The sequence below is a fragment of the Bactrocera dorsalis genome, chromosome 1 (genome assembly GCF_023373825.1).
Source record: "Bactrocera dorsalis isolate Fly_Bdor chromosome 1, ASM2337382v1, whole genome shotgun sequence".
NCBI classification, from domain to species: Eukaryota; Metazoa; Arthropoda; class Insecta; order Diptera; family Tephritidae; genus Bactrocera; species Bactrocera dorsalis.
The window spans coordinates 68,354,778-68,378,157 of NC_064303.1; the positions used below are offsets into that span (position 1 = coordinate 68,354,778).

Sequence of the window (23,380 nt, forward strand, 5' to 3'; positions counted from 1 at the left end):
TAGTTGCGTCGACAGACTGGACCACCACCTCGTCGATCCACGGGTCTGAGCAGCCTTGTGGCAACGCTGCAACAGCTGCAGCGACTTCTAGGCTAAACAGTCGCCTAGAGGGGCCGAGATGGCTAAATGAGCACCTGACATCCCTCTTAATATAATACATCTACACCCCACACATACACACCATACTCAACTCAACACGTCATCATTTCATTACACACACCCCAATTCAACACGTAACTTTTCATCCCACACACACCAACTCAACGCATCATCATCTACACCACACAAGAGGACACCAAACACAATTGACAAAAGGGACTGACGGACGGCGCCGAGGCTCTTTTGTAAAATTTACAGGGTGATTGCGATGTTACCAATCCGTCCCTGCTAAATAAGAGATTTCGCTCATCTGGTGAGTTGGCTGATCGATTCTGGAAGCGATGGATTCGCGAGAACTTGCCAGGCCTAACAAGACGGGCAAAATGGTCCGAAAAAACACCAGAACCCATCGCTCCAAAAGACGTCGTAATAATTGTTGATGAAAACATGAAAAGGAACACTTGGACAAAGGGAATAGTTTGGATGTCATAAAGGGCAGCGATGGACAAATAAAAAGCTCCGTAATAAAAATTTCCAACGGCTTAATAAAACGGCCAGTTGTGAAACTAGCGTGCCTAGATCTAAACCCCACGTCAGAGCATGTTGATCACGGAGGGGGGAATGTTAGCACGCAACAATCCTAATTTTATAAAATGTTTAAACTTAAAACATGTACATTAAACTACAGCTCTAAGGATTTATTAAATTTTGATTGTACATTAAATTGCAACCATGTAGATGTATGTCCGGCTTTTTGTCTGTGCTAGGCCAACTGTGGCTTACCCTTTTGCGTTGGCTCATTATTTTTTGATTCGCTGGCGGAGTGGTACATACACCTACAAGGAGCACAATTATTTTAGCGAGCGATCGTACCATCAAATTACTGAAGTTAAATAAAGTATGAATCAGCTTAAAATAAGTGTTTTACTTTACCACCCGCCAACACTAATAATGTTTGTTGTACTTCTTTCTTAAGGTTTCCTTGTTTCCTCCTTCGCTGAACTAAGCCATGATGGCAGAACTTTCTGTGTTCGCAGTTGATGTGGTTGTGCATTAGAAGAAACATTTTTAACAAGGCCACGAAAGGTATTGGACCAGGAGAATCTTCGTCGGAAAATACATAAGTATACCTTAACTTTGGTTAATTACAGCGTCTTTCGTACTTCGTCATTTCTGTTGACTCTGTCACTGGTATCCAGTGGCGGATCCAGAAAAAATTTTGGGTTTGGGTTTACGAAAAGTTTTATTATTCAACGTAGTTTTAATATAGCGAAAATTCAGGTATTATAGGACACGTTTTGTCTTGTGCACAAAAATGGGTATAAGGATAGTTGAATTGCGAAAAATCATATTATACTGTTGAAAAGAATGAGTTAATTATGCAACTTGACAAATAATTATGCACGTGATAATGAGGATCTTGTAAATTTTACAATGTACTACGTAAAATGGTGTGCAGGGGCAGGTTATAGTGCGCATGGGTGCATAATGATGCGCATGATATATTACCAAAAAGAACATGTTGATGAATATTTTCGCAACTAAGCTACTTTCGTAATATTATTTCAAACGTCGTTAAACTATTTTTATCTAATTATTATGTTTGTATATCCAAGTCGCCAAATGAATCGCTTCAATTTGAAAACGAACGACGCTGAGGCATACTATCGCATTGCTTTTTATATTCCCTTTCTTGATACGTACATTGCTCATTTGAAAAGCCGCTTTCTTGACCACAGATCAGTGTTAGAAAATTTTTGTGTATTTTTCCCAAAGTACGAATTTGACGCTAAAAAGCTCGAGAAATATTTTCTTTTTATGAAAGGGTGATCAACTGTTCAGAACAAAACTTTCTTACGAAGGTGAAAATGTGGAAACAGCGAACTTCAGGCAAGTATTTTCGAAATGCTCTCTAAGCTTTAGAAGCTGTGAACAAAACGTCTTTTGTGAATGTTTTCAAGATTTTTCGCATATTGGCGTTATTGTCTGTTTCAATAGCATCACCGGAAAGAAGTTTTTTAAGTTTAAAGAGAATTAAAACCTATTTACGAAATACGACAGGTTAAGATAGGCTTAATGGTCTAGCATCAATGAATATTCATAGGGATATTGATCTGTCAGTTGATGAAATACTAGAAGAATTCTTTCAAAAACCAAGGAAAATATAACATGGAATGTGAGATTGCGTGTAATCCTCAATTAATCACTGAGCTTGCTTGAGCTGATACTGCTTGTACAAATGTAGAGAAAGTTTGACAAAACGACAAAAATTTTGTAACTTATTATAACTGCTTATAATTTGATGTGATATTTTTCATCAATAACCTCATTCCAAACCCATATCAACAAACATATATTTTTCTCTAAGTTTAGGGGGTGTTTTAACACCAAACAAACGCTTCAAAACGGTATTTGAGCTGCCATATAAACTGAATGATCGGAATCAACTTTCACATTAGACAAGATATATTCACGAAATTTGGTATAGATTATTTTCTAAGACAACAATGCAATAGCTGCCATACAAACTGACTGATCAGAATAAAGTTCTTGTATGGAAAACTTTCACATTTGACAAGATATATTCACGAAATTTGGTATAGATTATTTATTAAAATACTTAAAACAGCGTCAATTTTGTTTTCATTTCAATCTTTTACTTTAAAAGCGATTCGCTAACATAGACGTTTCACGTTAAAACCAATGGCCGTGAGCCCCGGCACAGCCCCGCCCTATTTTTTTTATGTTTTTAGTAAGCATGTGTAAACTAAATTATATTATCTAATTATAATTATAGCTTTTAATTTTTTACGTTTAATGTGTAAAACACAAATTAGCTTTTCTGTGCTTATACAAAATCAGCCCATTTTATTGTTTTTAAAGTGCTACACTTCGTGTTTCAATTAAAAAAAATAAAATATTAATTTCAAAAATAGTGTAAATGAAATTAAATTAAAAAAATAAAAAATATCATTGTTTCATCGCATGTCAGTCTCTTACATGTCGAGTTCATTTTGTAACGCTCACTATCTTTCAATTGATTTATCTATAGTTAAATTTGTTTTTAATTTATAATATTTTTGATTAATAACATGTCATTAATTTATTTCTAAATAAAAAATTTCTATACAGCAAAAAGTACAGCTATAAAATGTTGTCAAATATGCACAATACTTGAACATTTTGAGTGGTAAGATTTTCGCGACCACGAGTGTGGTAAAAAAATCGAACTTATCATTAAGTTATCAGCATATTATTTTGTTAAGGCTTGTTATAGTGACACATTTACCATTAATACGAAGTTCTTTCTTATACACAGTACGCATACAACGTCAAAAAACAAATAATTCTTTCTACGATTATAATTTCATCAACAATTTATAAATAAAATATTACGGGTTACAAGAAATTTAATGATTTAACTAAAAATTGATTTACATTTCCACCCATATCGAAGTAAAAAAAATATGTATCTTCGTTATTTCTGAAAATAAAGCAAACTTAGCTCTATACACATGTAAGCACAAATCACGTTAGGAAGCACATAACATTAAAAATCCTTGAGTGCAGAATGTTCAAGCATGTTTAAACTTATATGAAGGTATACATATACATATGTCATACACTCGTATGTATGTATATGAACAGATGCATGTGTATGAATTTCCTTTATGAAAACATACATAAAAATGAGAAGCAATATTTTCATTGCCATTTTAATTATGCCACAGTTTTTTGAGGCACCACCTGACTTTCGATAAATACAACACACATACATACATATACTTCGTATCAAACTTGAATGACACATTCATTATTTGTATGTCGCTTATACACATAAATGTAAGCATCTGAACTACTTTTCACCCTGAAATCTGGTTGCTTCTTACCAATTCAAAAACAAAAACAATTCAAATTCAATTCAAAACAATGGTCGGTTGTTTTTATTGTTTTATTAGATTAAATATAGCTATTTATAATTTTTAAATTAGCTGCGTTACATTTGAAAATGTTTCACATTATTTACATAGATACTATACATCTATGACTATATGTTAACATATACTACGTTCTTAACTAAATATGTGAATTTACTGGCCGTGAACTAGACAAATTAACAGGTAGATATTCGCAACAGTAACGATTAACCACGACAACACACCGTACTGAGAAATAAAATAATCCCACCCACAATGCTATCCTGTGCATGGTTCATTTTCTGCTATATACATATACATATGTATAATACATACGTATATATGTATAACCAAAATAACACTCGGCGATGAATTCAGCGAGGATACTTTGTTCCAGTGGTCGGCATTTCTTAGCACAATTGTGCAAACTAACTTCACACGTACACTTACGCTCTATCGTTCAGTCGTTGTCGAGCCAGCAACGAATTAACATCACGTAAGACTATAGCGCAAAACCAAATATGCCCTGCGAGAAATATTTTATGATTCTAAATGCCTTTGGTGCCATGCAATGCCTTTTATGTTCCAAGTCTTTTAAAGATAATAGGGAATAAATCCTTAAAGACATTTTGTTAATTTTCATTATACTAATAATTATTTAGATGAAAAAGAACGAAAATGTCTTTATTTTATAATTTTGCTGATAAAATTTGCTTAATTTTAATTCCAATTTCTCACTGGGGTACTTTTTTTTAGTGCTCACCAACACAGTAACAGATCCTCTCATGCCGACCACTGCTTTAGATACTGAACACATAACGACGACAAACGACAAACGAGAGTACGAAAGTGAAATGAAAACAAAACAACGCATGTACACAAAACAACGCAGCTGTCCATTTTGCATGTACACAATTTCGTTGTGGCCATACTAATATCTTGCACTTCAATGAAATTTTAATATTTTGTTCAAAGTTAAATTTTTTATGCAAAAAATAAGTAAATAGGTATATATTTTTGTTTTAAATTATCAATTGTTATTACAAATGATAAAATAGAGCTATTTTATGTTTTTATTTGTAAAATAACGTCAAGTTTGTAAGAGCTGTGAATAATTTTACATTTTACATATTAGTGGCATCACCACTCTTCCTCATCTCTCTTCTTCATTCTACTGTCGTTCTACTGTCGTTGGCAATTAAGAATTAGCGAGAATGACAACTGTCGGCCTACAGTCGTGTTTTCGTGTCGTCGTCAAAATAAGTGTCCATAAGAACGTGTGTAATATTTGACAGATGTCGTTTGTCGTCTGTCGTCGTTATGTGTTCAGAGCATTATTCTTAAGCTTGCTCTGTTATGGTTTTTTTAAGTTTTTGCGTTGCCGCATGAATTCGGAATACAACACAAATGTTGCAGTTTGCAAAAAAGTAATACTTTTATTTCTCGATTTTTTTCCGAATATCGAATTTTTTTTTTCTTGAATGAATTTCATTCATTTTATAAAGAATGATGGACTTAGGTTAATTGAATACAGAGAAATTACAAAGTTCAAATTAATCGATACTCATACATTATAATTGACGTATTAGTAATGTAATTAGTATTATTACATTTTGAAAAACTTTAAACATGTCAAAATGATCTGTAATTAAAAAGTAGTTCGCATAAATTGTTAATGAAATTATGTATTTAGTTTTTAAACCATTTTCAAAAAGTGGCAGCATAAGTCCAGTGAGCTTGGCTCTCTGCAATTTTCGCTTGTCTCCTTCTCCATTGACGTATGCTCTTATTGGCTATCCCTCACAATTTTTTTAAGTTTAGTCTGAATTTAGTTGTGCGTGTTTCTTGTTGTGTTACTGCATGATGATCCTGATTTTGCTTTTGAATTATTATTATTTTACAAAAAAATGCGTACAAATTAATATTATTCAAAGCAAAATTACAGAAAAAAGAGCAGTAAATTTGAAATATATTTTATGTGCAAAAAATATGTTATATTCATAATATTGTTGTATACAAATTAACGCATATTGTATAACTATATGTATACTTTGCATATACATACATATGCATATATATATACTGTAAGTGAAATAGCAAAATAAGTGCAATTCGAAGTGATGCAATGGAAATATATGAAAATATCAATGAAATTGAATATGATGAGTACAAATGTGTATTATATGCTTTCCATAATGCATTATGGAAATGTTTTGCTTCTGTGATACGCCGAGAATAATGTATGGACTTTTAGTAACATAAAATAACCCATAATAAATATATATTATTTTGTTACTATTGGATTATAAATTTTTTTTATGATTGCAAAATTGAAAGACGTGCTTAATGACATGGTTTTTAGCAGTAGCAGAAAAAATTCTAATGACGGAAGTTAGAAACAGACGTCATTTTTTTAAATTTAATTCTATAAAGAGAATTGGTATATGTGACATATAGCTAAGGCAGGGTGTAGGTCGAAATATTAATTTTTTAACTGTCTGCAATATGTAGGAACGTCCGACCGTTTTAGAAAAGTTGTTGGCACCCTCCCCTTTATGTTCAAGGGGAGTTCTTATTCATTATTTTAGGGGTAACATTGATGCTTATATTCATTACATGTGTATGTATACTTACTAGTTATGAGCAAAAATGCTCAACAGAATTAAATTTTAATTAATTAATTTTTCATTAATACTGAATATGACATTAATTTGAAAAAAAAAATCAATTTTATTACGGTTCTGTATAAATGTTAAGCATAATAAATCAATAGTATTTCTGTTTTTTACACCTTTCCATATGAGGGGATCCCAGTGTACAAAAGTTCCAGCTCAAAAGGTTAAAAACAGAAATTTTAATTTACATAAAATTTTGTGGAGCTAAACAAAAACTATTAGAATTGAAAAGTTTTGGTGCTCATTTCAGATCCCAGAGTGTTTAAATTTTTTGTTTAACCGTCTGAAAATTGAATTAAGTTTGATTGAATTCATTACTCAACTAAAGAAGGGATGTAACCAAACATTTTATACTCTCGCAAGGAAGTAAAATATTTTCATGTCTTAGCAAATTCATTAGAACATGTTATTTTGGATATACTATAGTTTTGTGTTGAAAATGTGCGAATTCGGTTCCTGAATGACCCCAGCTCTAATCTCGTTTATGGTTGAATATATACATATGTATATTAGAGTGGGTCAATTTGTATGGAGCAAAAAAAATGCACCAAGCGGTTATCAAAATCGTAAACTACGATGAATTCTAAGAAAATTTGCCCAAGAAACCATGGCTCTAAAATCAAAACGGAGCCTCCGGTTTTTAACGAGAAACTTTTCATTTTTTTTTTTTTTCAATAAATGAAATGGGAAATAGTAACAACTACTGGAGCCGAAAACATTAAGCTGTGACCGTACAGAAAAATACCGTTATATGGGAGGTGGCCGTAGTTTTTGCCCAATTTTAATCATTTTCATAATCTCACCTAACTAGGTACAATCTAAAATGTGTACCAAATTTAGTCGAAATCGATAAAGAAGTTCCAGAGATTTACATATGCACTCAAAAGTGGGCGGTGACATGCCAAAATTTTCATATTGTCGAATTTCTGGCTGCAATACAACACCGAATACCAAACTCAAGATGTTTCCCTTCAACAGTTATTAAAATTTCCGATCTTTAGTGTTTTCAAAAATTACCGTTATATGGTAGGTGGGCGTGGTTATTATCCGATTTCGATCATTTTCCAGATATCTCTTAAGTTGGCATTGTGTAATATGTATACCAAATTTGAACGAAATCGGTGGGGTGGTTCCAGAGATATGCATATGAACTCATAAGTGGGCAGTGCCACGCCCCCTATAAAAAATTTTTGTACTGTCGAATTTTCTGCTTAAATACAACATCACATACCAAATTTGAGCAAATTAGCTTCGATAGCTACAAAACAAGCAAACAATCGACAGTGGAATAGGAATTGGATTTTTTTTTTACAAAATACAATATACGAAATTTTCTCGCTAAAAACCGGAGGCTCGATTTTCATTTTAGACCCATGGTTTTTTGGGCAAATTTTCTTAGAATTCGTCGTAGTTTACGATTTTGATAACCGCTTTGTCAAGAAAAAAATTGACCCACTCTAATGTATATATATCTCAAAATTCACTAAAGCTGTATCAACAAAATTCGATGACGTCACGCTTTTTCGTATCAAACGGTATATGCCATATGAATGGTTCTGTTAAAAACTCCTAAAAGTACATAACTCACAAAATAGCGGAATCATTAAATTTCGCACTCAAAAACATTTAACCATAGGCATATGAGGCGGTGTAAAAATTGAAAAAAGGGCGTTGCACCGTTTTATTAGGTGAAATCCTATAACTCAGGAACTACTTGGCCAACTTCAACCAAATTTGGTGCCTAACATTATTTTGACATTCCTATATTAAAATGTGGCGTACTACAAAATGCCATTTACTTCCATTACATGACAACTTTAAATTTCTCCCGGTTTTTTTTTAATTTTTTTTTAAATTTAGAATATGTTAATCAAGAAACAGTTTAACTATTAGAATAAAAATTTGCCAAAAAAATCTTGTCAATACCTTCCCTTGCTTCATACACCTAATTTAAAGATTTTCGAACTTCCAGTTTACCTTAAACCACATGATTTAATGTATCTTTGCGCTTAAAATAGATGATATGGGATTAATACTTCCCTAGATCCCAAATATGTACCTAATGTAATCGGGCAATATGTAAGGGTTATTAATGAAACTCTTTGATATTCTTTATCTTATAATAACATGTGGTACCAAAAATTTATAAAATCGAGTAAATACTCTGCCTTATTTACATAATGTAAAAAACTAAAATTTTGGAGTAGATGTTCCATTGCCCGACCATGAAAAAGTTCGATTAGCAATTACCCGCCTGAAGAACAACAAAGCGGCGGCGACCGATGAAGTACCGGTCGAGCTATTCAAACACGGCGGCGAAGAACTGATAGGAAACATGCATCAGCTTCTTTGTAAAATATGGTCAACATCGTATATAAGATTCTATCGAGGGTATTGTGTGAAAGATTAAAGCCCATCGTCCCCCCCGCAAAACTAATACGGCTATGTAAACTGACGTTGAGCAACACCCATAGCTCCGTCAGGATCGAGAAGGACCTCTCCGAGCAGTTCGATACCAAACGAGGTTTCAAACAAGGCGACTCACTATCGTGCAACTTCTTCAACCTGCTTCTGGAGAAAATAGTTCGACCTGCAGAACTAAATAGAGAAGGTACCATCTGCTATAAGAGTGTACAGCTGCTGGCGTATGCCGATGATATTGATATCATTGGCCTCAACACCCGCGCCGTTGGTTCTGCTTTCTCCAGACTGGACAAGGAAGCAAAACAAATGGGTCTGGCAGTGAATGAGAGCAAGAAGCAATACGAGTAGTATGCGATTGAGAAGCAAAGTCCTCTCTCGTCGAACAACAACCAAACTCTATAAGTAACTCATAATTCCCGTCCTGCTATATGGTGCGGAGGCTTGGACGATGACAGCAACTGATGAGTCGACGTTGCGAGTTTTCGAGAGAAAGATTTATGGTCCTTTGCGCGTAGGCCACGGCGAATATCGCATTCGATGGAACGATGAGCTGTACGAGATATACGACTACATTGACATAGTTCAGCGAATTAAAAGACAGCGGCTACGCTGGCTAGGTCATGTTGTCCGAATGGACGAAAACACTCCAGCTTTGAAAGTATTCGACGCAGTACCCGCCGGGGGAAGCAGAGGAAGAGGAAGACCTCCACTCCGTTGGAAGGACCAAGTGAAGAAGGACATGGCGCTTGGAATGTCCTATTGCCGCCACGTAACTCGGCTATAATCGCGTAAGCGGTGTCTACGGCAGTAAAGAAGAAGAAGAAGAAACCAAAATTTCCGATTGGCGTTCCATATAAATCTATCAATATTTAAGATATTGCAACGAGTTTCTCGTTAATTCGCCTACCTTCATACTCAATCTTGAGTGCGATCACTTGATTGTTAAACAGAAACCCCAATTTCGTGACTATACACTTAATTTCATTTCTAATTCCAACAATTTAGCGCTATATTGCTCATTATCCTAGTTTACATCTTCTTACTTTTATCTGATTCACTCTTTACGTGGCAGCATTCTAACTAGAACTGTGTCTGCTGCACAATCCGGCATCGCTTAAATAGTTGATCCTGCCAAAATTTCACCACTCGAACATCCTGACAACCACAAATTTCCAAGTTTAGATGATTATACAAATTATTGATACTCCGTTTTGTTCCGACATCCGTGTACATCATGCCACCCTCAACCTCCACCTAAGTCTGATCGTCGAGATTAACCATATTTGCGATGGAAACGCATATCATTTAGAATGCTGTTTACTACCTTAGCCGCCCTTTTCTTATTCGCGTTAATTCTAAAATTCAAATCAATCGATTGTCAAAAATCATCATCAAAACATGCTCTTGCGGAAACATGCTCTGTTGTTTCATGTACAGCAGATTGTTAAGCCATATTTGAAATAATCCCTGGCTACCAAGATATATTTGATTTCTGATTTATTTGTAGGAAATGGGTTATCTCATTAATGGCAATTCACTGAAATGGCGAACATGAATTTTACTGCTTCAACTGACCATGACTCCTGAATTTCAACAAATGAAGCTTTTATACTCAGATCATTAAATTTCTTAATTTTCGATAAAACTTCAAACTCAATCTTGAGTTCCAATAGTCGAACTCAATATTGATTTTTTAAATAAAAGTTTCAATTTCATAGATATATATACAAGGGTTATTCCAAAGTAAACAGGACTTTTTGAATCTAGCGCCCCATTGTGGCGCCATCTATCGACTGGTGCGTTAGAATCTGCTATTTTTGTCGATTATCCAGTGAGAATTTCATGACACTTAATCGATTGGAAGTAAAGTTATTGCGTTTTAAGTGTCAGTAGGTTTGTGTTATCGGTACGAAAATGAACTTCGAACAAAGAGCCAACATTAAATTTTGTTTTGAAAGAGGTAAAACTTTTACCGAAACGTTTCAATTGATGAAACAAGTTTGTGGCGATGATTGCATATCCCGTAGCAGAGTGAACTAGTGGTTTCAACGTTTTCAAAGTGGTCGTGAGGACATAAATGACGATCAGCATGTGGGCCAATCAAAATCCGTTATCACCAGAAATTCTATCAAAACTGTGCGTGAATTCATCAAAAACCAGCCGAAATCACCATTGAAATTCATGGAAATGGAATTGAAAATCTCCAAAACATCGATTTATCGCATTTTGACTGAACATTTTGGACTATTCGACGTGTTCGGTCCGAATATCGCGAAAATGAAAGTTGCTCGATAATGCGCTGTCTCATCGATCGACGCTTGTGACCGATTATTCGACCAAAAATCACATTTTAACCATAAACACTCCCCTTATTCACCAGATGTGGCACCGTGTGACCTCTTCCTTTTCGGAAATATGCATTTGCCAATGAAAGGAAAGCGTTATGCAGACGTAGAGGCCATTCAAAAAGCTTGTACCAGCATATTGGCGGCCTTATCGGCCAACGAGCTAAAACACTCGTTGGACATGCTTTTGGGCCGTGCAAAAAGTTGTATGGAGGCAGAAGGAGACTATTTTGACTGAAATAAATTGATTTTGTCGAAAAAACAATTTGTTGTGTATTTTTTTTTAAATCTGTTTACTTTGGAATGCAGCTTGTATATACATATTTTTATTTCTAATCCCAAGAAGTTAACGCTTTATGCTTATAATCTGTTCTTACAATTTTTAGTTATATCTCTTTGCTCTTAACCCTCTTTTTCGCTTAGTACTCCAACTAGAATTGTGCAGCACAATTTGGCAGCCCTTATTTAATAGATTGTTGCCAAAACATCGTTACTTGAAAATTCTGCCAAAGACAAATTTCGGTATCTGGATAATTCAAGCAAATTATTGGTACTATGCATTGTACTGACGTCTGTGTTCTTCACAAAATCTTAGCAAAATCGCCCCGGGCGCAACGTCTTGGGGGCGGCAAAACGATCTTCGCTGTTTTTAAATATTCAGTTCAAATTGAGTGTACAGATAAAAAATTCCATAGTTTCTTTAACCAAACATATGTATTTTGAGAAACCAATGTATATGTCACAGTTGAAGCATAGGGCAAACTGTGAGTGACAAAACAAACAGTATCTTTATTTTTACTCTGTTTTCAAAAATGGTATTTAAAAACTCCAATTCGGGCAAAAATGCCTGCCAATTGTGTCAAAAGTGTACAAGATATAGGGCGAAAATGGGTTTTTTCTATGGTTTTTAATAATGCGTCTTGTAAATTTACTATCAATTTCTTCAAACACCGTATTGTGAGAATTTTGGAACTTCAGAATTTGCGCGGCTTCTAGTTCCTAAATTTTACATACTTAATATCGAAGATATTTTGTAAAAATTCACTTTTGTTCGAACCACCTCATGAAACTTGTAAGTAGGTAGATAAAGGGGGGCGGCAGAACATCCTTGGCCCCGGGCGCCCGAAGTTGTAGCTACGCCACTGGTCAAGAATTAATGGAAATAGTTCAGACCTTCCCTTAGTACCGATATAAAGTATTTTCCGACGTTCCAGCTGACTTTGTACCTGATATAGTAGTTTCCTATTTTACATCTGACTTTAATTAAGTCTCTTCGGTTGACAAGGACACAAATTTTAATGCACATTTTAATCTACAGAGGACGAAGTTCATGTATAACCCATTATTTTGATGTCTTTCTGAATATAAAAATAATAAGAAAAAAGTAATGAGCAGTTTGTTTTAATTAAATTTTTTATAAAAATATATATTCCAATACAAACTTTGCACAAAAGAACTAGAAAAAGGCATTGACCAAAGTCTACGTACGACATGTATGGTATAAAAAACGGTAAATTTTGACATAAGGCTTCATGTTAAACATTTAAATATAGTCGCGTATGTTTTACAAAACAACGTGAGATATCGAAATTGTCAAATTTAGTTAAATCAACAGTTCAACACATATATGTATGAAAACTTAAGAAGAAACAAACCGCGAACTGGTCGACCATAAAAGCTTGGTCATAGAGATGTATCTTTTTATTTCAAAAGAAGTTGATAACAACCTACATATCCATGCCAATAAGTTAACCACAGAGTTAGCAGTGCGATTAAAGAGCTGTAAATGACAATTACATAGCAGAACTTCTCGCAATTAACCCCTAATCAGTGAAAATCAGTTAAAAACAAAATTTAAAAGCATTCGTGGGTAAAGCACACGGTTTACATTATAAATGAACGACTGCTTTACTATGCACCACTGATTTAAGTACAGGGTGGCGCACGAATCGTGCTATAGAAACAAACTTTAATATCTTGCTTTATAGTCATTGCATTACATTTAGTTTTTTTATTGTCATTGCAACCTGAAGAGTTGAAATTGAATTGCCTCAATTACTGATTTAACTGAGTGATTCAATTCAGTCAGATTTTTGGGTTTTATTATGTACAACTCTATCTTGACGTAACCCTACAGAAAAAAAGTCTGATGCAATCAGGTCACCTTGGGAGCCAGCGTAAAATGATTTTTTTTGATATTAGGTAGGTAGGTAGGAGTGCAGCCCTATCGGGCTCAATTAGCACTGATGTGTCATTTTGATACACTATTCGTAGAACCTCCTGTATCTGCTGTTACGTTCCACCTTCTCTCTCAAACCATTTTGAGGTTTCGATGAAACTACTTATGTCCGATATGCTTTTGGTGGAAATCCATTCAAGGTTTGGTGCTTGGTGGATTCCGAGTGTTTTGTGTCGGATCTGTGCCAGAGCTGGGCATTCGCAGAGAAAGTGGAAGATTGTTTCCTTGTTCCCTGCTACTCCGCAGCTACGGCAGATGTCGTTGTAAGGCATACCCATTTTGGACGCATGTTCCCCAAATGGCCAGTGCCCTGTTGTGGTAGCTGTTATTCTGTAAATACTTTTTCTTGACCTATTTAATAGGTTGTTTGTTCTTTTCCTGTCGTATGTTAGCCATAATTGTTTAGTTAGGACGCATTTTGTAATGTTTTTCCACCTGTTGTTAGCAATTTGTTGAAATTGTTTATTGATCTCTCCTTTGATCGATCCTAGCGGGCTCGATATGAGCTCCGCCTCAGATTCATTGAGGAAAGCTCCTGCCTTTGCCAACTCATCTGCTTTTTCGTTACCGAAAATGTTCCTGTGGCCGGGAACCCAGATCAAGTTTAGCTGGAGCTTGTCTTTTATTGAGCTTAGTGCTCTCTTGCAGTTGTGAACTATACTGGAATTTGTCTTGGGTGAAGACAATGCCAGGAGGGCCGCCTGGCTATCCGTAAATATAGTTGCTTTATGTATATTCCCGTGATTTTCTAATAGAACTTCGCAGGCTTTTTCTATGCCTGGTACTTCTGCTTGGAAGATGCTAGCCGAGTGCGGTAGACGTATAGAGAGAGAAATGCCCAGATCAGCGGAGAATACCCTTGTGCCCACTCCGCAGTCCATTTTGGACCCGTCGGTATAGACTGAGATGGTACCCTCCTCTGCAATTGAACCTCTTCTCCATTCTCGCTTAGATGGTATCCTCACCTGGAAGTGTCTATTGAAATCCAGCTTTGGGAGAATGTAGTCTGATTTATTAATAGTGTGCTTGTTTAGGATTACACTATGTCCGTCGTTTTGCTGATTCCAACCTCCCAAATCTTTTATTCTTATCGCCGCAATAGCTGCTGTTTTTTGAATAAAAATGTCCATTGGTAGTTGATGCAGGATCACATTGAGCGCATCAGTCGGACATGACCTGATTGCGCCCGTAACACCCGCACATGCTGCTCTTTGTATTCCATTTAATCTTCTAATGTTGTACTGTTTGTTTAGCGCTGGCCACCATACCAGAGCTCCATATGTGAGTATGGGTCTTATGACCGCCGTGTACATCCACATGATTATACTTGGTTTGAAGCCCCAATTTTTGTTGACGATTTTCTTACAAGTAGGCCATGTGTGCTTTGTTTATTCTTTTTTCTATATTTATTTTCCAGGACAGTTTGGCGTCAATCTCCACCCCCAAATACTTAGCTGTTGGGGATAGAGTGAGTGTTGTGCCGTTTAGTACCGGAGGTTGAAACTGAGGTATTTGGTTCTGCTAGTGAATAGCATCAATTCTGTTTTGTTCGGGTTAACTCCTAGACCATTGCTTTTAGCCCATAGGTTTAACCTACGAAGTGCTCTTTCCATAATCTTGCTGACTGTTGAAGGAAACATACCTGATACCAACAACACTATATCGTCTGCATACGCTACTGCTTTCACTCCTCCACCGTTTAATTGGAGGAGTATTTCGTTCAGCGCTACAACCCATAGAAGCGGAGAGAGGACCCCCCCTTGAGGCGTCCCTCTACTCACATAACTTGTTTGTGTTGCAGCGCCGTTTGAAGCTATAATCTTCCTATTCTCAAGCATCGATAGTATCCATCTGCACACAGTATCATCTATGCCCCCATGCGCCAGAGAATTAATTATCGTATTTACTTCTATGTTATTGAAAGCGCCCTCTATGTTTAGAAAAGCAGCCATGGTGTATTGTTTGTGGTGTAGTGATTTTTCAATCACACTTATCACCTCGTGAAGGGCGGTTTCGGTTGATCGGCCCTTTATGTACGCATGTTGGGACTTCGATAACTTCTCCGCCATTATTGCTCTTACGTGTAGATCTATTAGCCTTTCTAGTACCTTCAGCATAAATGAGGAAAGGCTAATAGGTCTAAAATCCTTGGGATTCTCGTGTGTTCTTCTGCCTGGTTTCGGAAGGAACGCAACTTTACTCCTTTTCCAACTTCTTGGGATGTAAGATAGTTGAATGCTTGCTTTGTATATATTTTCAAGACTTAGAATCATTGGTTCTACCAGTTTCTGCAGCATTATGGGCATAATTCCGTCAGGACCTGCCGCTTTAAATGGTGCAAAACTACTTATGGCATAAATTATTTTCCTTTTGTCTACTATTTGGCTTCGATAGTCAGCTGCGTTCACTGGTGGTTCCGGTTGAACCCTCGTTGAAGGTGTTTGCTGACTCCCGGGGAAGTGTGTTGTGATTAGTACCTCCAGAGAGTCTTTTGCCGAGGAGGTCCAATCACTTCCCTCCGCCTTAATGTGGGCAGTATTAATATGGTCTTTGGATAGAATTTTACTCAGCCCAGCGGCTTCTCTGCAACTTTCAATCGATGTGCAGAAAGATCGCCATGAGTCATTTTTAGCTTTCCTGAATGCTTTTTTGTATTCCTTTATAAGGTCTTTATATGGCTGCCAGATTTTGGTTCTAAAACTCTCATTGAAAGCTTTCCTTAGTTGTGTTCTCAAATTCTTGAGTTCACTATTCCACTAAGAAAGAGACTTTCCCTTTTTCAAAACTGTTAGCGGAGTAGATTTATTATAAGTTGTGATTAGGATTTTTTCCAACTTCTCTACTTCTGAATCTAGTTCCTCTGGATTTCTGATACTTTTATTGCCTCCATTTTCGAGGCATTTTGTTGCTATACTGGTAAATTTTCCCCATGCCGTTCTTCTAGGGTTCCGGTATGTGAGAAGCGCACTGTACCTCTCGCGGATGCTGAAGAGTATACAGGAGTGATCCGACATGAAAGGCTCATCGGATACCCTCCAGTTATCCACAACGAGACTGTCTGTGTCTGTTGATAGCGTGAGGTCAAGAACTTCCTCCCACCCCGGGAACCTATCCGAACTTGGGAAAATAAAAGTTGGCTTATCGCCCTTGTTGCAAATACTTAGATTACTATTCAAAATATACTGCAAGAGTGATTCACCTCTGGTGTTTATACTGGAGCTACCCCATACGGTGTGCCTTGCATTTGCATCATACCCTATTAGGACATCATCCTTCTTGTTCTCCTCTACTAGCCTGGTGAGCGGGGCCGGTGGTATGTCTTCGTCATGGGCCAAGTAGGCCGAGACCAAGAAGAAGGGCTTTTCCTTCTGTTCCACCTTCACCACTGTGATATCTGCTGTGCTGTAATTAGGACAAAGAAATGCATTTATACTTTTATTGATAAGAATGCATGCCCTAGGTTTACCTCTGTTCCGCGTGTAAAACAGGTTATAATTGCTGCTGTTTAGCCCTTTTATGGAATCTTCATTGACCCAGGGCTCCTGTATTAGGCTGATGTCGATGCCCCCCTCGTTCACAAGGGTTGTCAAATTCGCTGTAGCACTCTTCGAGTGCTGCAGGTTAATCTGTACGCATCTTATGCTGTTGTTATTGGGCATCCCCGGGTTCTTCAATGCTCACATTCCTTAGCAACTGGCTGGCGTCGTCGACCTCTTCCGTGTCATCTTCGTCAGCCGCTTTGTCGCCTTGGAAGAATTTTAATCTGGCCTTGCGAATTCCGAAGCTGATTTTGTTGTCAGTCTCAATCCTCAATGGAGTCATCGCAAATGGCCACTAGTATTGGCTTGCTTGCTTTATTTGCTTTTTCCTCCTTGATAAGCTGCCACTCATCTATACCAGGTATAGATTTGTTCTGCAGCTTAATGCACCTCAGGACTTTTTCGCCTGGCTCCTCTAGTGGGGGTAGCCAAATGCGAGCCTGAGGCCTCTTCGGAATTTCGCTGGCGGGTATAAGCCTCAATTGGGTGCCTTCAAAGGCGTTGCTAATTTAAGCAACACTACCCGTCAGGAAATTTAGCGAGGCCTGGTCCGCGCACTTGATGACCCTGTAGCCCCTAAGGATCTCATAGGATTCAAACTCCGGGTGAGGACCCGCCGGATTGTCGAGTACATAGCTTAGCACCATACTCGACAATCTGACGTCGATCTCCACCCATCTCTCCTGTATAGTACTCGGAGAGGAGGATTTCCCATCTATAATGGCCACCTGCAGGCTATCTCTGGCTACATCGCAGAAATGCCTTGCCGTTGTTGTGGTGTGCTGTGTTCACCTTCACTCCTCCTCGGTTTTTTGGGCTAAGTTCCGGGTTCTTCTGTGGTGGAGTGATTTCTTTTCTGAGAAGTGCTCTCTCGTTTGCTCTCTTCTTGAGGTTGTGATTTCTTCCTTTTCAGGTAGCTTTCATATTCCTCTACGATAGATTTGAGGTGCTTTGTTTCAGCCTCATCAACTGGGGTACCGGCTGCCTGGTCTTTGGCTATCTTCCCTAGTATGAAGACCGCCCTCTGGTACCGGTTTTTCCTCAGCTGATTCTGGGATTTTTTGCGTTTCTTTTTGCTGTCTCCTTTAGCCGCCAGTGCACTTTGGTTGGTGCTCATGGCAGCCTTGGAGGTGGACGCCTCCTCGCTTAAATTTGATGTTTTGTCTGCTGTATCTACGGGTGTACTTTGGTTGGTACGTCCGGTAGTACTCTTACTTGTCTCCTGGCTGGAGGCAAGCAGTTCGTCCTCTTCGGATTCCGTTATAGGATTCCTGTAACTCATGTCCGTAGTCGTCGCTGTTGTCGTCGTCATGGTTGTTGTTGTAGTTGTTGTTGTTGTTGTTATATTGTTGGTTACGTTCATGTTTTGGTCCCACGAGTAAGCCGGAAAGGGTTGGTCACTCGTCCGCAGAGCCGGTATACGGAGAGAAGGCGATTTATACCTCCGACCTCGCCCGGGCATCGGAGGGGACCATTCGCGATCAGCTATTTATTACCCCCTGCTGACCATTCAGCCCTTTGCACGGGTACCTCGACACCTTGGCTTAGGGTGGTGTTGGTTCGGGTATCCTCACAATTCCACAATAGGAGATGGGCGTAAAACCTAGGGTTTATTCATCCATATCACTATTGTGGGAAATTATGAAGTGTCCCTCTTAGTTCGTAAGATTAGAGTGCGTTTCCTTTGGGATGCACACTTTACTCTTACTTAAGCCCCTTCGCCCCGGCAAGGCGACCAACTTCAAAGAGGTTTCTTGATATTAATTTGTTTTCAAATTTTCGTTGGAGCTCCGCAATAACCAGTTTGGCTATGTCAGCAGTTTCTCCTTCTGGAACCAAACGCTGTTGACGTCTCCGGTATATACATCTTCGGCGCAACTCTGGAATATAATTCAAACCATAAATGGCTATCAAACATAAACAAGTAATTTATCAAATTATTGTCTTCTTCGGCCATTCCAAGAATTTTTTGGCAAACATCCAGCCGAATAGACAAATCTTGAAGGTTTAATCGGCTTGCTATTTGATCTATGTACGGAAACAGGTTTAAGTCATGTTGAATTATCCGTTGCAAAGACCGCCTGCTAACTCCAAGTTTCGAGTCGAAACGGATATACATTTTACCTTTTTATGTTAAAATAAATTATATAGTATAAGTGAAAACAATCCATAAATAAAAAAAATATTTCCAATCACTAGCATTTGTTCAAAATTCATGTAAGAATTATTTGAATATTTTATTATAGATACTGCCAGAATGGAGTGTGTATAGTATGTATATATATATAGTATATGGATGATTGTAATAAGGCGGTTGTTTCTTGAACACAACATAAAACATAAAAAAATAGCGGAAAAGCTGCTGCTGCGAGAGAAATTTTAAGCCTAATCTCAATAGTGAAGTATTGAAATGATTTGATTGACCATAAATATGCGCGTACAATTGCAAATTTAACCCCAGTACAAATATTATATATTCCAAACACTTGCTAGATATTGGGAATGGTAGAATAGAACTGAAAATACGCCATGCATAAAATTTCCAGACAATTTTTGCATTGCTGTTCACGACAAACATTTATTAATTAAGAGTATTTTTTTGGCCCAATAATCGGGCTACGTACAACACGGGCCACAAATGTCGATGTTGACGAAATTAATTTTCAGATACAACAGTTGTTATCGGGAGATCTGATGTATTATATTTAAAATCAATCAGTATCAATCGTAAACGTAATTTTCAAATTCTATTTCAAAATTCTCTAGATATACTAGGAATCTCATTACTTATTGTTGGATTAAAAATAAATATTATTTTTAAGAAGCAAAAAGATTTAACGCAGCCATTTTGACGGGAAAATTTAATATAGAAATAGTCCTGTATCAACGTATTCTTACAGACAACCATTGCATTGAAAAACCATACCAACTATTTGAGCTGGACCAAAAATATTATTCAACTATAAATACTATATAAAATTTTAAACATATTTATAACAAAAATTAATATGTTAATAAAATTAAATAATATAATTGAATGTATACCTCACCCAATATAATATGTTATAAATAAATGAATGAAACTCAGTGAGTATATGATCTTCAGTATAAGATACGGTAAAGTATATAGTTTTTCTACATTTTTTGTAAGTTGTACAATAAAATAACATAAATTCTCAGGCAACATTAGTATTCTCTCGCAATATGTTGCTACCGAGCATTATAGGTTTGTTCACCTAACGGTTGTTTGTATCGCCTAAACATAATCGAGAGAGATATGGAGTTAGGCATACAATTGAATTGTTAGGAGTAGATAAAATACATTTTTGAATGGTAAAGAGTGAGTCGGTTAGGTCTAAACTGCGAGCGGATTACTCCCAGATCAACAAAACTGCATACATGCTCCAATCTACAGTTTTGTATCACGTATGAAGTTGGGTCTACTGGTCTATGGGAAAAGCTCATCGTTTTAAATTTTTTTAATGTTCAATGGCATATCATTTCCAACACACCAAGAAACTAGGTTGTTTAAGTCTGATTGCAACTGATATCTTTCACTATTTAAAGTATTCAAAAAGTTTTTTGTCGTCAGAATAAAACAAAACTCTTGAATGCTTAATAATATCATCAATAAATAACAAGAACAGAATTGGACTAAATTGGCTACCTTGAGGACTCCCTGAAGGGGCATTAATTAAATCAGAAAAAGAAAGGATCGTTAAATAAATATAACTTGTTGAGTACTATCACTAGGATAAAAAGCAGCCCGTTTTAGAAATATTGGTTGAAAACTAAGAAGATTAGTTTATTCAAAACAATTGAATGGCTTCCTTTAACAAAAAAAAACAATTGAATGGCTTCCTTTAACAAAAACTTTACTAAAAGCTGTGTACATATATAATACCAGTATGCTTATTCTCCCTGAAGCCCGTTGATAATGTGTTACAAATTCTAGCAAATTACTTACGGTACGAAAACCGTATTGAGAACAAGAAATTAATGAAAAAATTTAGAAGGTTATATCGTCTGTTATAATTGCTTCAAAAAGTTGATGGATATAAGCCTTGCTTAAGCATTAAATAGTTTTGCTAAGGAGTATTATATCTAGGACATAATTAAATGATTGTTTTAACATATTTATGTCTACTTCGAAAATGGTGGGTGCATTAAGGGGCACACCTAGTGTAATGGCCTGAAAAAGGTGATTTTTGGAAATTTTTATTAAAAAAAATACTTTATCAATTATTTAAAAATTTTTGGAATATATTTATACATGATTCAAGAATATACAGTGAAATTTTTGAAGAAAGAAATTAAATATTTTTGAAGTTATAGTCGATCTCCAACGGCGCGAAAAAAAGGCCCTTCACTGCTGCAGTGATTCCGGCCTTCTCCGTGGATAAAATCTAAAAAAAAAAACAATTCTCGTTAAACTAGAACTTTGTACAATGACCTACGATAAAAAAAAAATCAAAAATTTACAATATGGCGGCGTTTAAATTTCGTTCGAATTTTACCCAAAATTTTGGTCGTTTTTTGCCTGCTAAAATTCGATTTTTTGATCAGATCAAAAATCGATAAGTCATTGTACGGAGAACTATATATAGAACATGTAAAAAAAATTCGATAGTGATCGGATCATTTGTTTTTGAGTAATCATTGCAGCAAATTCGAAAAATGCTGTTTCGAGTAAAACGCGTTTAAAGTTCTAATGCAACTATCTAACTGCTGAGCGGCTACTCTTTTAAATGGCTGTAACTCAAAAACTGTTTCCGATATCGATTTGAAATTTTAGTATGTTATTTTTAAAGGTATAACCTATCGAAATATGAAATTTCACACTAGGTGTGCCCCTTAATTACAGAAATCGGACATACCACTTGTGCTGATGCGGAACAATTTTTGGAGAGTTTGTAATTGGACCTAAAGAATTCGGCTAACATATTTGAAATTGTTTGATTGTCACTGGACATAGTAGACTTATATTTCAACGCGGACGGAAAATTAGAAATCTTGCGTTTGGAGTTGACGAAATATTATTTTTTACTTTGGTTGTACATATAATTACTATAACATATTTTGTTAAGTTCTGCAAATTGTGGACGCAATTAGGAAACCAACTAAAACCAATATTGCCACTATACTCTGGCCAAGTTACTTTAGAAACCTCGTAATTAATCTTCTTAAAATTAGCTTTCGCAAAGTTGAACAGAGAACAAAGGTCTTGTGTATTATTATGAACTAAGTTGGCTATAGTTTCGATATTAATTTCCAAAACAGGTTGATACGAGTCCTCTGGCAGAACCAAAAGACTACATCGGACAACAGAGATTAATTGCGAGCTTTCTATAGTAACTTGGCCAGAGTACAGTGGCAATATTGGTTTCAGTTTCTCCCATTTTGAAGACACTATTTAAAATTTATTCGAAAAATATGAGAGAACTTTTTACACTTTTTAAAAAAACTGCTTTAGTTGTTAACTATTCTAAATATTCCTAATTGCGTCCACAATGTGCAGAATTTAACAAAATATGTTATAATAATTATACAAACAAATTAAAAAATAATATTTCGTCATTCCCAATGAAAAAATTCTCAAATTTGTGTTTTTCTAATCGTGAACTTCACATGGGAAAATTTTCCTATATTCGAAAATATTCCCAAACCGTAAAAGTATTTTTTTTCATGTGAAAACATAAAATTCGTTCACAAAGCGATTGAGAAGGAACCCATTTTCATTAAAATGTAAGTATATTTTATTAACAATTTTCTTAATATAAAAAACTGTTTTTATGAAATAAGGTTTATTAATATGGTACAGCTGACGTATTTGGTCAACATCATGTCGGAAAATCCTAATATAGGAAAATGATTTCAAAAGGAGAACAAGGGAAGAAGTTGTATGATTTCGTCACCATTGAAATCAGATGCTGAATGGAAAAGGGTAAACAATGATTGTCGATTGATTATAGTAATGATCGTCCTTCCTGGCTGTTTTAATCCTCCATTCTTTAAATTTTATTTTTCCTTAACAGGTTTGGATAGACCAGAAAAGATATATTCGGAAAAATAAAAAAAGACCATCGGAGGACTGTGTAAAGAGTATGCATTCTCTGTTCTGGAACAGTCCATTTTGGATTTA

At 36.1% G+C, this 23,380-nt stretch overlaps 2 protein-coding genes across 4 annotated transcripts in view; one reads left to right on the forward strand and one right to left on the reverse strand.

Moving 5' to 3' along the window:
* Positions 1–23,380, reverse strand: part of LOC125775450 (uncharacterized) — a 409,238-nt gene that overhangs the window by 195,595 nt on the left and 190,263 nt on the right. The window lies entirely within an intron of this gene.
* Positions 5,861–23,380, forward strand: part of LOC105226610 (uncharacterized) — a 180,483-nt gene continuing 162,963 nt past the window's right edge. The window contains exon 1 of one of the 3 annotated variants that reach the window (XM_049462433.1): positions 5,861–5,972. The gene's annotated coding sequence lies outside the window, so the exon portion shown is untranslated. The other 2 variants (XM_049462432.1, XM_049462431.1) reach the window with 2 other exon arrangements.